The following is a 13,711-nucleotide window of genomic DNA, read 5'->3' as shown; positions in this document are numbered from 1 at the left end:
CTGGAGAAGGTTCCATGAGCACTTGAGAAGAAAATGTATTGCCTTGTTTTTGGATGGAATCTCCTATAAATATCAATTAAGTCCATCTTGTTTAACGTGTCATTTAAAGCTTCTGTTTCCTTATTTATTTACATTTTGGATGATCTGTCCATTGGTGAAAGTGTGGTGTTAAAGTCCCCTACTATGACTGTGTTACTGTCAATTTCCCCTTTTATGGCTACTAGCATTTGCCTTATGTATTGATGTGCTCCTATGTTGGGTGCATAAATATTTACAATTGTTAATATCTTCTTGTTGGATTGATCCCTTGATCATTATGTAGTGTCCTTCTTTGTCTTCAGTAATTGTCTTTATTTTAAAGTCTATTTTTTTCTGATATGAGAATTGCTACTCCAGCTTTCTTTTGATTTCCATTTGCATGGAATACCTTTTTCCATCCCCTCACTTTCAGTCTGTATTTTTCCCTAAGTCTGATGTGGGTCTCTTGAAGACAGCATATATATGGGTCTTGTTTTTGTATCCATTCAGCCAGCCTATGTCTTTTGGTTGGAGCATTTAATCCATTTAGATTTAAGGTAATTATTGATATGTATGTTCCTATTACTTAATTGTTTGGGCTTTGTTATTGTAGATCTTTTCCTTGTCTTGTGTTTCCTGCCTAGAAAAGTTCCTTTAGCATTTGCTGTAAAGGTGGTTTGGTGGTACTGAATTCTCTTAGCTTTTGCTTGTCTGTAAAGGTTTTAATTTCTCCATCAAATCTGAATGAGATCCTTGTTGGATAGAGTAATCTTGGTTGTAGGTTTTTCCCTTTCATCACTTTAAATATTTCCCGCTACTCCCTTCTTTCTTGCAGAGTTTCTGCTGAAAGATCAGCTGTTAGCCTTATGGGGATTCCCTTGTATGTTATTTTTCCCTTGCTGCTTTTAATATTTGTTCTTTGTATTTAATTTTTGATAGTTTGATTAACATGTGTCTTGACATGTTTCTGCTTGGATTTATCCTGTATATGATTCTCTGTGCTTCCTGGAGTTCATTAGCTATTTCCTTTCTCATGTTGGGGTAATTTTCAACTATAATCTCTTCAAATGTTTTCTCAGTACCTTTCTTTTTCTTTTCTTCTTCTGGGACCCCTATAATTCAAATGTTGGTGCATTTAATGTTGTCCCAGAGGTCTCTGAGACTGTTCTCAATTCTCTTCATTCTTTTTTCTTTATTCTGCTCTGTGGTAGTTTTTCCACTGTTTTATCTTCCAGGTCACTTATCTGTTCTTCTGCTCCAGTTATTCTGCTATTGATTCCTTCTAGAGAATTTTTAATTTCATTTATTGTGTGGTTCATCATTGTTTATTTGCTCTTTAGTTCTTCTAGGTCCTTGTTAAACGTTTCTTGTATTTTCTCCATTCTATTTCCAAGATTTTGGATCATCTTTACTATCATTACTCTGAATTATTTTTCAGGTCGACTGCCTATTTCCTCTTCATTTGTTAGGTCTGGTGGGTTTTTACCTTGCTCCTTCATCTGCTGTGTGTTTCTCTGTCTTCTCATTTTGTTTAACTTACTGTGTTTGGGATCTCCTTTTTGCAGGCTGTAGGTTCATAGTTCCCATTGTTTTTGATGTCTGCCCCCAGTGGGTAAGCTTGGTTCGGTGGGTTGTATAGGCTTCCTGGTGGAGGGGACTGGTGCCTGTGTTATGTACAATGAGGCTATGCCTGTGTTTGCCTCCGGTGGTGTGTTTTGTGGTGTCTGTGACCTTATTATGATTTTAGGCAGCCTCTCTGATAATGGGTGGGGTTGTGTTCCTGTCTTGCTAGTTGTTTGGTAGGGTGTCCAACACTGTAGTTTGCTGCTAGTTGAGTGGAGCTGGGTCTTAGCGTTGAGATGGAGATCTCTGGGAGAGCTTTCGCCATTTAATATTATGTGGAGCCGGGAGGTCTCTGGTGGACCAATGTCCTGAACTCGGCTCTCCCACCTCAGAGGCACAGGCCTGACACCCATCTGGAGCACCAAGACCCTGTCAGATACACGGCTCAGAAGGAAAGGCAGAAAAAAGAAAGAAAGAAAGAAAAGTAAAATATAATAAAGTTATTAAAATAAAAAATAAATATTAAAAATAAAAAGTTAAAAAGTAATAAAAAGAAAAGAAAGGAAAGAGAGCATCCCAACCAAAATACAAATCCACCAATGATAAGAAGTGCTAAAAACTATACTTAAAAAAAAAAACGGACAGACCGAACCTAGGACAAATGGTAAAAGCAAAGCTATACAGAAAAGATCACACAGAGAAGCATAAACATACTCACAAAAAGAGAAAACGGGAAAAAAAAATATATATCATTGCTTTCAAAATCCACTGCCCCAATTTTGGGATGATTCATTGTTTGTTTGGGTATTCCACAGATGCGGCGTACATCAAGCTGATTGTGGAGATTTAATCCGCTGCTCCTGAGGCTGCTGGAGAGATTTCCCTTTCTCTTCTTTGTTCGCACAGCTGCCAGAGTTCAGCTTTGGATTTGGCCCCGCCTCTGCTTGTAGGTCGCCTGAGGGCGTCTGTTCCCGCCCAGACTGTACGGGGTTACAGTAGCAGCTGATTCGGCGGCTCCGGCTCACTCAGGCCGCGGGGAGGGAGGGGTAGGGATGTGGGGCGAGCCTGCGGCAGTAGAGGCCTGCATGACTTTGCACCAGCCTGAGGCACGCCGTGTGTTCTCCCAGGTAAGTTGTCCCTGGTTCACGGGACCCTGGTAGTGGCGAGCTGCACAGGCTCCCGGGAGGGGAGGTGTGGAGAGTGAGCTGTGCTCGCACACAGGCTTCTTGGTGGCGGCAGCAGCAGCCTTCGCGTCTCATGCCCGTCTCTGGGGTCCGCGCTTTTAGCTGCGGCTCGCGCCAGCCTGTGGAGCTCCTTTAAGCGGCCCTGTTAATCCCATCTCCTCGCGCGCACCCGGAAGCAATGGTCTCTTGCCTCTTTGGCAGCTTCAGGCCTTTTCCAGGACCCTCTCCCAGCTAGCTGTGGCGCACTAGCCCCCTTCAGGCTGTGTTCACGCAGCCAACGCCAGCCCTCTCCCTGGGATCCAACCTCCGAAGCCCGAGCCTCAGCTCCCAGCCCCCGCCCGCCCCGGCGGGTGAGCAGACAAGCCTCTCAAACTGGTGAGTGCTGGTCGGCACCGATCCTCTGTGCGGGAATCTCTCCGCTTTGCCCTCCGCACCCCTGTGGCTGCGCTCTCCTCCGTGTCACTGAAGCTTCCCCGCCTCCCCCCATCTCCCCCCGGGAAGGGGCTTCCTAGGGTGTGGAAACTTTTCCTCCTTCTCAGCTCCCTCCCAGAGGTGCAGGTCCTGTCCCTATTCTTTGTCTCTGTTTTTTCTTTTGCCCTACCCAGGTACGTGGGGGGTTTCTTGCCTTTTGGGAGGTCTGAGGTCTTCTGCCAGCGTTCAGTAGGTGTTCTGTAGGAGTTGCTTCACATGTGGATGTATTTCTGATGTATTTGTGGGGAGGAAGGCGATCTCCACGTCTCACTCCTCCGCCATCTTGGAGGCCTCCCGAGCCTCAATTTTTTTCACCTGTAAAAAATTAATTCCATTATCCCATTTATTATTAGAAATGTGTTATTATAAAGACAAAGTAATCCCCTCCGTGGATTTACAGAAGAAGAGGGCTAAGACCTTGTCTTAATTCCGTCTTTGAAAGCCTGGGCAAAAAAGAATGAGTTGTCGACGGAGAGTCCTAAAAGCAGAGTGCAGGGAGGTGGGAGGAAAACTAAGAGCATACAGTATCGTAAAAGCTAAAGGAAAATTGTTTCCAAGAGGAGTGGTGAACTGTTTTGGCTTTTACTGCTGAAAACTCAAACAGAATGAAAACGGAAAAGTAGCTACTGTATTTAGCAATATGGAGTAGACTGATTACTCTAGTGGATGTTTGATATGAGGGAATATTTGGGAATAGAACTCAGACTGCAGAAAGGTAAGAAAGAAGCAAGGAAAGGGAAGTTATGAATATAAAGCCACACTCTTGGGAAATTTTGCTGTGAAGGGAAATAGGACAATAGCTAAAGGGGACTTGAGGGAAGGTTGTGAAGATGAGAGACATTTAAGACTGTTTATAATACTGATAGAAAAATGGGGCAAGTGGAGAATACAAAAAGTTAAGAGTTCTTGGTAAAGCAGCAGAGAAGGGGCTTTTAGCATACAGGTTAGGTATTATTGGTCTTGATAAGAGGTGAGGCCCCTTTCCTTTCCTTATTTTGTCCGTAGGCCAGGAGGAGAGGATGGGTACGGATTGAAGCAGGTTTACAGATTCCTTGTGGGGAGCTGCAGTCCGTGTCTCAGGGCTTGTACTTCTTTGCTAGGCAGGAGACACAGTCACTTGTTGATAATTAAATGGGAAACCTGGGACAGGTTATGGAGAAAATTGGAGATTTGATTAGAATAGAGGAAATTAAAAATGGTCGTGAATAATTATCTGACTAGAAAAACACCTTGGCAGGCCAGGGGCAAGGGCCAGTTAAGGCTGTTGATTCATGCTTTAGGTACAATTCTGTCTTCCTTACTAGAATGCTAAGGTTTGGGAAGTTAAAAGGTATGGTTTTTCAGACTTGTCTTACTCAGGTACCAAATAAACATTTTATAATTGGCAATATTGCCCTTAGTTAATAAAGTGTAACATCTTAGTTATCAAGATCACTGGTAAGCTTTTCCAGTCTTATATTTTAAACTGTTGAAACTATGTCCTGTCTTACGTTTTGTAGTAAAACAATTTAAATACCAAGAGTAAACTCTTATGTTTCAAGTGATGGGATAGTTTCAAAATTATCTGTAGAACTTTTAAAACTAAATAAGGAACAAAACAGCCTGCCAAAAATATATTTTAATATTTTTAAGCAACTGCAATGATGCAAATCTTTCATTGTTCTTTAGACCCTACCTTATTTTACACAAATGTTTCAGTTCCTTATGAAATTTGCTTAAATTATTGGAGTTTGAACCTTGATCCTTGAATTTCTCTTTGTAAAATGAAAAAGTAATGCAATTTTCCATACCTAGATTGGGAGTTAGCTCAATTGGTGGGATAATTTTTAATGTTAGTGGGTGTTTATATATGTTGGTTAAACACTAATGATTTCACTTTTTTCTATAATAACAGAGGATACTTAGGATAATTAAGATAGGAACTATTTCCAAGATTCTGTCTTTTTTCACTTATTTCCGATGCAGCTTTCTATGCTTTAGTGGCCAGGAAGTAGAAGTGGTTTTTCTTTTTCTTGCCAGTAACAGATTTTAAAAGACAATTACAGATGTCTTTTTAGTGGGTTTCGGTTTGGCCTGCTAATCCCTTTCTGCTCTATTTCAATTACATTAAAGAGATTCATGTCCACTGGCTTATGTAACCAATTTTTTATAACATCATCAGCTTTCTTTCTCTCTCACCAGTTTCTAGTATCCTTAAATCATACCCTTAGACTCCTAATACATTATTGATGGGCAAGATTTTTTTTTCAGAGTGAATTAAAATATCCTAATGATTAGGGTGTTCCCATTCAGTTTTGATTTTTTTTTAATGTTTTTGCCACTTGGAAAAGATCAGCTCAACAGCTGGATCTTAATTTTAATCATCTTTTGAATTTTTCTTTGTTTTAGTTTCCTTTGACATGATTTCCAAGAACCATCTGCGAGAATTTGACAATGGTTGCTCTTTTAGAGATGTGCCTGGATTCTAGCTTGGCTGATTGTGTTTGATTTGAAGTTTCAAAGTGGTTTTTAAAGAATTTGAGGTTCCTGCATGTATCTTCTGTTTCTATAAAGACACTTGTAATATGAGAGAAATTGGATCTCTTGGAATGTTTACCCTTAAATAATTTAATAAGAATACATTTTGGGTTTCTTTAATTATTTACATTTTCAAAATCTTTCATGTGTTTTAGCCCACAGAGCACACAGACTTGTCAAAGTATGGTATTTGCAGTGGAGCAGAAGATGAATGCTTTTGGGATCAGACAGCTAATTCTCTTTCTCTTTTTCAGTCGTTTTAAACTTTTCAGAGTAGTTATGCATAGCTATCGATGTTGTTTGTAATGAATCAGTTTCAGTAATTCACAGAAAATAAGTGGGTGCGTGTGTGCATGTGTGTGCGTGTGTGTGTGTGTGTGAAAGCATTTTCACAATCACCCGTACCATATCAAACAGCTTTCCTATCTGGGGTTGTATTCAACACCTGCCCAGATATTAAAGCTCCATCTTATTCTTATTACGTGGTCTTACATTCCTTTGAAAACTGGAGAATTTAATTCTTTCATCTCTCACTTGTAAATTTAAAAAAATTTTAAAATTTATTACTCTATAGATTCTCTACTTGAAATGAGCTTATTTTTTATTCATGTTTGTTTAAATCCTGCATCTTTTCTCAAATGGCTTGAGGATACAAGAGTTGAGTTTAAAGAAACTTCAGAAAATAGAGTTTTGATAGCAAGATGCAGAATGTAATTTATTACACTAAATAGAGTGCTTACAGTGATAAAATATTTATTTGAATTTTTTTTTCCTTTTAATCTGATCTGGAAGAGGGCAATAAAAATTCAACAGGCCTGAGGTCATTCAGTGATATTTATACACTGATGGAGAAATATAATACTAACTACAGAATCTAGGCAAACAAGGATTGAAAGGCAACCTCCATCATCATATAGATTGAAGGTTCAGACATATTCATCTCATAGGAGAAAATATACTTAATAAAATATATTTACTTAGTAAAATCAATGGAAAGATTTTATATGGCATTCACTGAAATCCTACTAACTGAACTTAATTTACTACTTTGTTATTTTATCTTTTATTATTCTCTGTTTCATATCTTTTAGTCTCCTCAACTGTTTGATTAGGTCTCCGAAGGCAGAAACCCTACTTATGCATCTTTGTATTTCCTAAAATATTTCAGAGAAACTAGATAATAGTTAACATTCAAAACTTGACTTATTTAATGAGAAAATAAAATTGAGAATGAATGTCTACAGTTAACTTTTTTCTGTACTAAAGGCAAAATTTTGCCTGTGATGCTATGTGTACCCGAAAAAACTTAAAACCCTATTTTGAACTGGATGAAAGACCATAAGCTCACCTCTTCGCATGGTCACAGCAAATTTACAACTATTTACAGAAAAACTATGGATGTAAAATGAAGATATAAAGAAGGAACCACAGGGACATGGGTAGGTGTGGCAGAGTTTTGATATAGTTAAGTTCCATAACCACAGGTGGGTGACCCATAAACAGGAGAATAATTAAAATTACAGAGGTTCTCCCAGAGGTGTGAGGGGTCTGAGTCCCACATCGGGTGCCCCGGCCCGGGGTTGCTGCACCAAGAAGATGAGCCCCCAGAACGTTTGGCTGCAAAGGCCAGTAGCGCTTACTTTCTGGAGTCCCAGAGGGCTGGGGGAAATCGAGATTCCTCTCTTAAATGGGGCACACAAAACCTTAGACGTTCTAAGACCCAGGTCCGAAACAGTAATTTGAAAGGAGACTGGGTCAGACCGAGCTGATCTGGAGAGTTTCCTGCCTATTAGCACAGGGACACAGCCTCACCCCAGCCAACAGCCTGGCGGTGCTAGTACTGGGATGCTTGTCAGGCAACTAACTGGGCAGAGACGCAGCCCCATCCACCAGCAGATGGGCTGCCTTAAGACCCTCAGAACCCACAGGCACCCCTGGGCATGGCTCCGCCCACCAGAGGGCCCAGGACCCAGCCCCACATGCCAGTGCACGGACTCAGGACCCTGAGGGCCCTGTAGTCAGAGACTCCAGGACCGAGCTCTGGCGGGCCACAGAGCTGCTGTGGTCCTGCTTACTGGTAAGTTGGGGCTGGGGCCCAGGGTATCCTTGGGCTGGTGTCCACATGCTGGTGAATAAGGCGGGAACCTGAGGAGAGTGCCAGCCTTGGGGTGGGCAGAGCCAGGCCCCGGGGCTCCTGAGCTGGTGCTGGTCCGCTGGTGGGTGAGGCTGGTCCAGGGCCTAGTGCTGGCCCCCTGGTGGGTGGAGCAGGGTCCCAAGGTCTCTGGCTGTAATTCCCTGCAAATCCTGGCGGCTACCTGAAGGTTCCGGGTGTCCTGGGGCTACTGCTGGAGCACTGGTGGGAGGGGCTGGTCCCTGGCCCTCTCGTGTGGTGGCTGTGTTCTCAGGTGGCTGGGAGGTCAGGGGTTACTAATGCAGGTGGCCTGTCGGGTGAGTGACATGGCCTGAAGTATCCCAGTTCTGGCGCCTATAGGCTGGTGGGCGGGGCCAGGTTCCTGCTTCGAGGAAGGACTCCAGAATGGCACTGACCAGCACCAGTGCGCTTGTGGTACAACGAGCTCCCCAAAATGGCTACTGTCAGCATCTGTAGCCCCAGGGTGAGCTCCAGTTGCCTCCAGCCTATCCAGGAGACTCTCCTAGACCAGCAGGTGGGTCTGACCCAGGTTCCTTTCTTTTTATTTATTTATTTATTCTTTTGCGGTACGCGGGCCTTTCACTGTTGTGGCCTCTCCCGTTGCGGAGCACAGGCTTCGGACGCGCAGGCTTAGCGGCCATGGCTCACGGGCCCCGCCGCTCCGCGGCATGTGGGATCTTCCCGGACCGGGGCACGAACCTGTGTCCCCTGCATCGGCAGGCGGACTCTCAACCACTGCGCCACCAGGGAAGCCCCCAGGTTCCTTTCAAATTACCGCTTCTGACCTGGGTCCCAGAGCATGTGAGATTTTGTGTGCACCCAGTAAGGGTGGAGTCTATTTCCTATAGCTCTCTGCGTCCCGTCCCCTGAAAGATTGCACCGCTGCCCTTCAAAGCAAACGTTCTGGGGGCTGGTCGTCGTTTTTTTTTTTTTTTGCGGTATGCGGGCCTCTCACTGCTGTGGCCTCTCCCTGCTGTGGCCTCTCCCGTTGCGCGGAGCACAGGCTCCGGACGCGCAGGCTCAGCGGCCATGGCTCATGGGCCCAGCCGCTCCGCGGCATGTGGGTCCTCCCAGAACCGGGGCACGAGCCCGTGTCCCCTGCATCGGCAGGCGGACTCTCAACCGGTGCGACTCCAGGGAATCCCTGGGGACTGGTCTTCTTGGTGCAGGACTCCCAGGCTGGGGAGAATAATGTGGGGCTCAGAGCCCTCACTCCTCTGGTAGAACCTCCGCAATTGTAATTATCCTCCCCTTGTGGGTCACCAACATATGGTTCTTGACTATACCGCATCTCTGCCCCTCCTACCTGCCTCGTGGTTTCTAATTTCTATTTTTACTTCTAGAAGATATTTTTCTGCTAGTCTTCAGGCTTTTCTTATCAATAGTTGCTCTGTAAATAGCTATAATTTTGGTGTGCCTGTGGAATGAGGTGAGCTTATGGTCTTCCTTTTCCACCATCTTGGCCACCGACCTGTCCTGGCCTAGCGTTTTCTTACGTTGTCAGAACTTTGATGCTTTTTCATAAGTTTACAAATATTTTACCCAGAATTTTTAGTTGGTTGTTTTCTATGGAAAGGTTTTTCTAAATAACCTAGCCTCTATTTATCAGAGGTGGAAGGGTGACAGAGACCACCAAGATGCTCATTGTATTAGTTTGATAGGGCTGCTGTAACAGAGAGCCACAAACTGGGTAGTTTAGAACAATAGAAATGTATTGTCTCATAGTTCTGCAGGCAGAAAGCCTAAAATCAAGTTTCAGCAGGGCTGTGTTCCCTCTTAAGGTGCTAGGGAAGGATCTGTTCCAGATCTCGCCTGGCTTCTAATTGCCTCTGGCATTTCTTGGCTTGTAGATAGCTGTCTTTTCCCTATGTCTCTTCCTGTGATGTTCTCCTGTGTCCACGTACGTCTGTCTCTGTGTTCAAATTTTGCCCTTTCTATAAGGACACCAGTCAGATTGGATTAGGGCTCATGCTAATGACGTCATTTGAACTTGATTACCTGTGTAGAGACCTAATTTCCAAATCCTATCACATTCTAAGATACTGGGGGTTATATATGTTAGAACACTAACAAATACTTTTGGGGGGGACACAATTCAAATCTTAATGCTCACCAACCGCATTTCCTCTTCATGGGCATCCTGAAGGCAAGATTTCCTGATCCCTGTCGCAGTTGGTTCAGGCCATCTGCTTCTGGCCAGATGAATGTGGTGGAAGTGATGTCTCCTCTTACTAGACCTAGTCATAAAGTCTCTTGGATGTTGTCCTTCAGCTTTGCTCTTTACTCATTGGCTGCCTGAATGTAGAGGACACTGAGGAAGCCCTGGAAGGTCTCAGCAACACAAGATGGAGAAGCCAGATATCAAATCACCAGGAAAGGCCAGTTGCATTTGGCAAAACCCATTTGGACTGTGATGCGAGTGAAAAACATATGCTTGTTGAATGAAGGAATAATCAATGATAAGTCTTACTCTTAACTCATAGTAGCTTCTGTTGTATCTCATGCCTCTGCCTTATTTCTCATTGATCTTAGGGCCAGAAAATCTCATTTGAAAAATGCTTCTTTTTGATTAACATCCTGCTTTGTTGAGTTATAGCACAGCAGGTTTTTATAGCAAATAAAGCACTCTAGTGAAAAAATTCCCCTCTAGTTTCATTGCAGTTGATATTGTCAAAATAGTTTCATAATAAAGGTAGTTCCATTTATTTTATATAAGCATAAAAGCAGTATTATAGTGTAATAGTGCTCATGCTTATTCATCACTTGATGCTCTCATATATAAATTAGGTTTTGTCTTACAGGATCAATTTTTTATGTAATTAAATTTTTTATTGAAGTGTAGTGGCTGTACAATATTATGTCACAGGTGTACAATATAGTGATTCACAATTTTTAAAGGTTATACTCCATTTATTAGTTATTATAAAATATGGGCTATATTCCCCATGTTGTACAATATATCCTTGTAGCTTTCTTTATATCTAATAGTTTGTACCTCTTAGTCCCTTACCTCCATATTGCCCCTCCCCCTTCCCTCTCCCCACTGGTAACCACTAGTTTATTCTCTGTATCTGTGAGTCTGCTTCTTTTTTGTTATATTCACTAGTGTGTTGTATTTTTTAGATTCTACATATAAGTGATATCATACAGTACTGCAGGGTCAATTTAAAAGATATTATACCTTATCAAATTTATTATAAGCACTCTGCCTTTGAAATATGACATCTATAATTTTCCTAAGTTTTAGATAAAATAAGAAGGTCACATACGCACACACATACATGCACACACACACCCCTCTATGTATTTCTGGATTTTGTTCTGATATAAAATATATCAACTTCAAGATTTGTACTTGTACAATGTACTGGGTCAATTCTAGGTCACAGAAGAAGTGTGTTTGTTGAGTCTGGTACCAAATAGTGGAAAATGAATGAAAAATAAGAACAAAGGCAAAAATATTGAAAAGTATCAGAAAATGATAGCTTATAAAATTCTTGAGAATCTGTTTTTTTAAAAAAGTTTCTAAGTAGGTCACATTTCCCTCCATGTTACAGCACCAAAAACAGTTGCCATTTTTTAAACCTGTGATTTTACTTTTAAGGATTATTTTTGCTTCATCTTTTCTGTTGTTAAGGAGGGTGTGGTAATGAATTACCATTGCTTTTTGAATAGCTGAAGCCATCTCATTACTCATGTATGTAAGATATTACCAGGTTAAATAGTTACCCTGTTGTGGAGGGTATATATTTTTATTTCAAGATATAAAGTTCTATTACATTGTAATAGAAAAAAGTTCAACAAGTAAGATTTTCACTGTGAGAAAGAATTTACATGGATGTTTTAAGGATTGAATGTAGCATTAAGGATTGAAGGAGAATTAATCTTCCAAGAAGAGTAGTAGTAACATATTTCTTCATAATATTTAAAAACCAGGCAAGGCAGAACATTACAAAATCAGTGTTAGAAGATTATCTGGTATACTCAGGGATATGGAACGTAAAGCCTGGGACACCTATTTTAGCCTTCACCAAGTTTTACTGCTTATTATGCTTGTAGAGGAAGGGAGATGAGGAAAAACTACAGCTCTTAAAATATTTTTCAGTATAAAAGTTTGCCTCTTACAGTGGAGCTAGGGTATAGAACCATTGTCTCATTGTACGGGAGTGCATTTCTGATAATCATTAATGAAATTTCCTTATATGACACACCATTTGCTGGAATAGATACATCATTTTAGACAATCATTTAAAAATACACACTCAATGGAAAATCCTGCTAGTGATTTGTTTTAGTTTAAGCCCACAAGGAACTGCTATGCCCCTGTACTTATGTTTTTTGAGTCAAATCAAGACAGGTTGTTCTCTATAAACTGATCAGGAGGTCAATCAAGCAGTAATGTCAAGATCTTCTATTGCTTCAGAGACCTTAAGTGGTCAGGACCGAATTTTCAAGTGAGTAACTGTTTAGGTCTTGTCAGTTACAGGTTTTTTTTTCTGTTTTAATTGGGGTATAGTTGTTTTACAATGTTGTGTTCATTTTTACTGTACAGCGAAGTGGAGTTCCCTGTGCTATATGGCAGGTTCTTATTAGTTATCTATTTTGTACATATTAGTGTATATATGTCAATCCCAATCTCCCAGTTCATCACACCTCCCCACCCCCTGCTTTCCCCCCTTGGTGTCCATACGTTGGTTCTCTACACCTGTGTCTCTGTTTCATTGGCAGTTACAGTTAACTAGAATAAATTTTGCACATTAATTTGTTGGTAAATTGAGATAGGTATTAGAACGATGTTCTCAAAGAAGTTGCTTGGATGCAACAACTTGGATTATGGGGTTAAAAATGATTATTTGTAATATGATACTTGTAATCTTGAATTATTAGTTTTTACCAGAAGCTGTGTTGTCAGCCAAGTTCTTGCAGTAGAAACTTAGTGTTTGTGGTCTACACTGTCCAAGTCCAGTGATGATGGTTGATCCAACCAAATAGGGTGATTGACTGCCTTCACTTTGCACTTTGTAGCCACTGAATGGAAACTCAGTATATTTGATAGAATTTCAAATGCAGATGAAGAACTGCCCACTTTTAATAAAGTTCTAAAACATCAAAAAGTTGGAATTTTAAAAAATTTCATAGTTTGAAACATCAGTACTCAAGGAGAGCAAACGATCATTCTATAAGGCTCTTAACTTGAGTGGAGTACTAAGACAGATATTAACTTATAAAAACTGAAATAATATTTCATGAAGTCTTAGGAGTGGCACTAGAATTAACTAAAGTAAGCAAGCCACAGTCTCTAGGTATGCACAAAAGCGTGAAAATCATTAAATGGTTGCTTAAGAATTTGCAAATCTCTGCTTCCAGTCAAACCTTATTGAACTCCTCCATTTGCAAATATCTTAGATTCAGAGATCTCACTCTCTTCAATAACTGTTCTGCTTCCATTTGTCTCCTGTTGTTTCTTCTTCTCAACCTGACATTTGTCCTCATGGCCACAACATCTCCACTTTCTCTCAATTAAACAGCTCTTTCCTGGCTCTACTTTTTTCTTCTACTCCTTGTGCTTTCACTATCCTCACCTAACCAGTTATTTTCCTGCCACAATTGAAAGCAGTTACATCTGTTTCTAATTTGGGTTCAAAAACTACCCGAGTTGGTGTGGAACATTGCTTACATATGCATATTGAAGTTATACAACAGTTTATGGCTTTCATTCTAAGCTGTGCCCTCAATACTTCTCAATATTACTTCTACTTGCCTTCAGTGGTCCCCTTTTCCATTATTTTCTGAGGCATTGTGGCAG

At 41.3% G+C, this 13,711-nt stretch overlaps 1 long non-coding RNA gene across 5 annotated transcripts in view; it reads right to left on the bottom strand.

Annotated features, from left to right (window-relative positions):
- Positions 1-13,711, bottom strand: part of LOC109552846 (uncharacterized) — a 140,679-nt gene that overhangs the window by 105,156 nt on the left and 21,812 nt on the right. For all 5 annotated transcript variants that reach the window (XR_012324811.1, XR_004529245.2, XR_012324812.1 and 2 more), the window contains exon 3: positions 3,391-3,551. This is a non-coding gene — a long non-coding RNA (uncharacterized lncRNA). The remainder of the gene's footprint in view (positions 1-3,390; positions 3,552-13,711) is intronic.

The sequence above is a fragment of the Tursiops truncatus genome, chromosome 12 (assembly GCF_011762595.2).
Source record: "Tursiops truncatus isolate mTurTru1 chromosome 12, mTurTru1.mat.Y, whole genome shotgun sequence".
Taxonomy (NCBI): domain Eukaryota; kingdom Metazoa; phylum Chordata; class Mammalia; order Artiodactyla; family Delphinidae; genus Tursiops; species Tursiops truncatus.
This window is presented reverse-complemented; position numbering and strand designations above follow the sequence as displayed.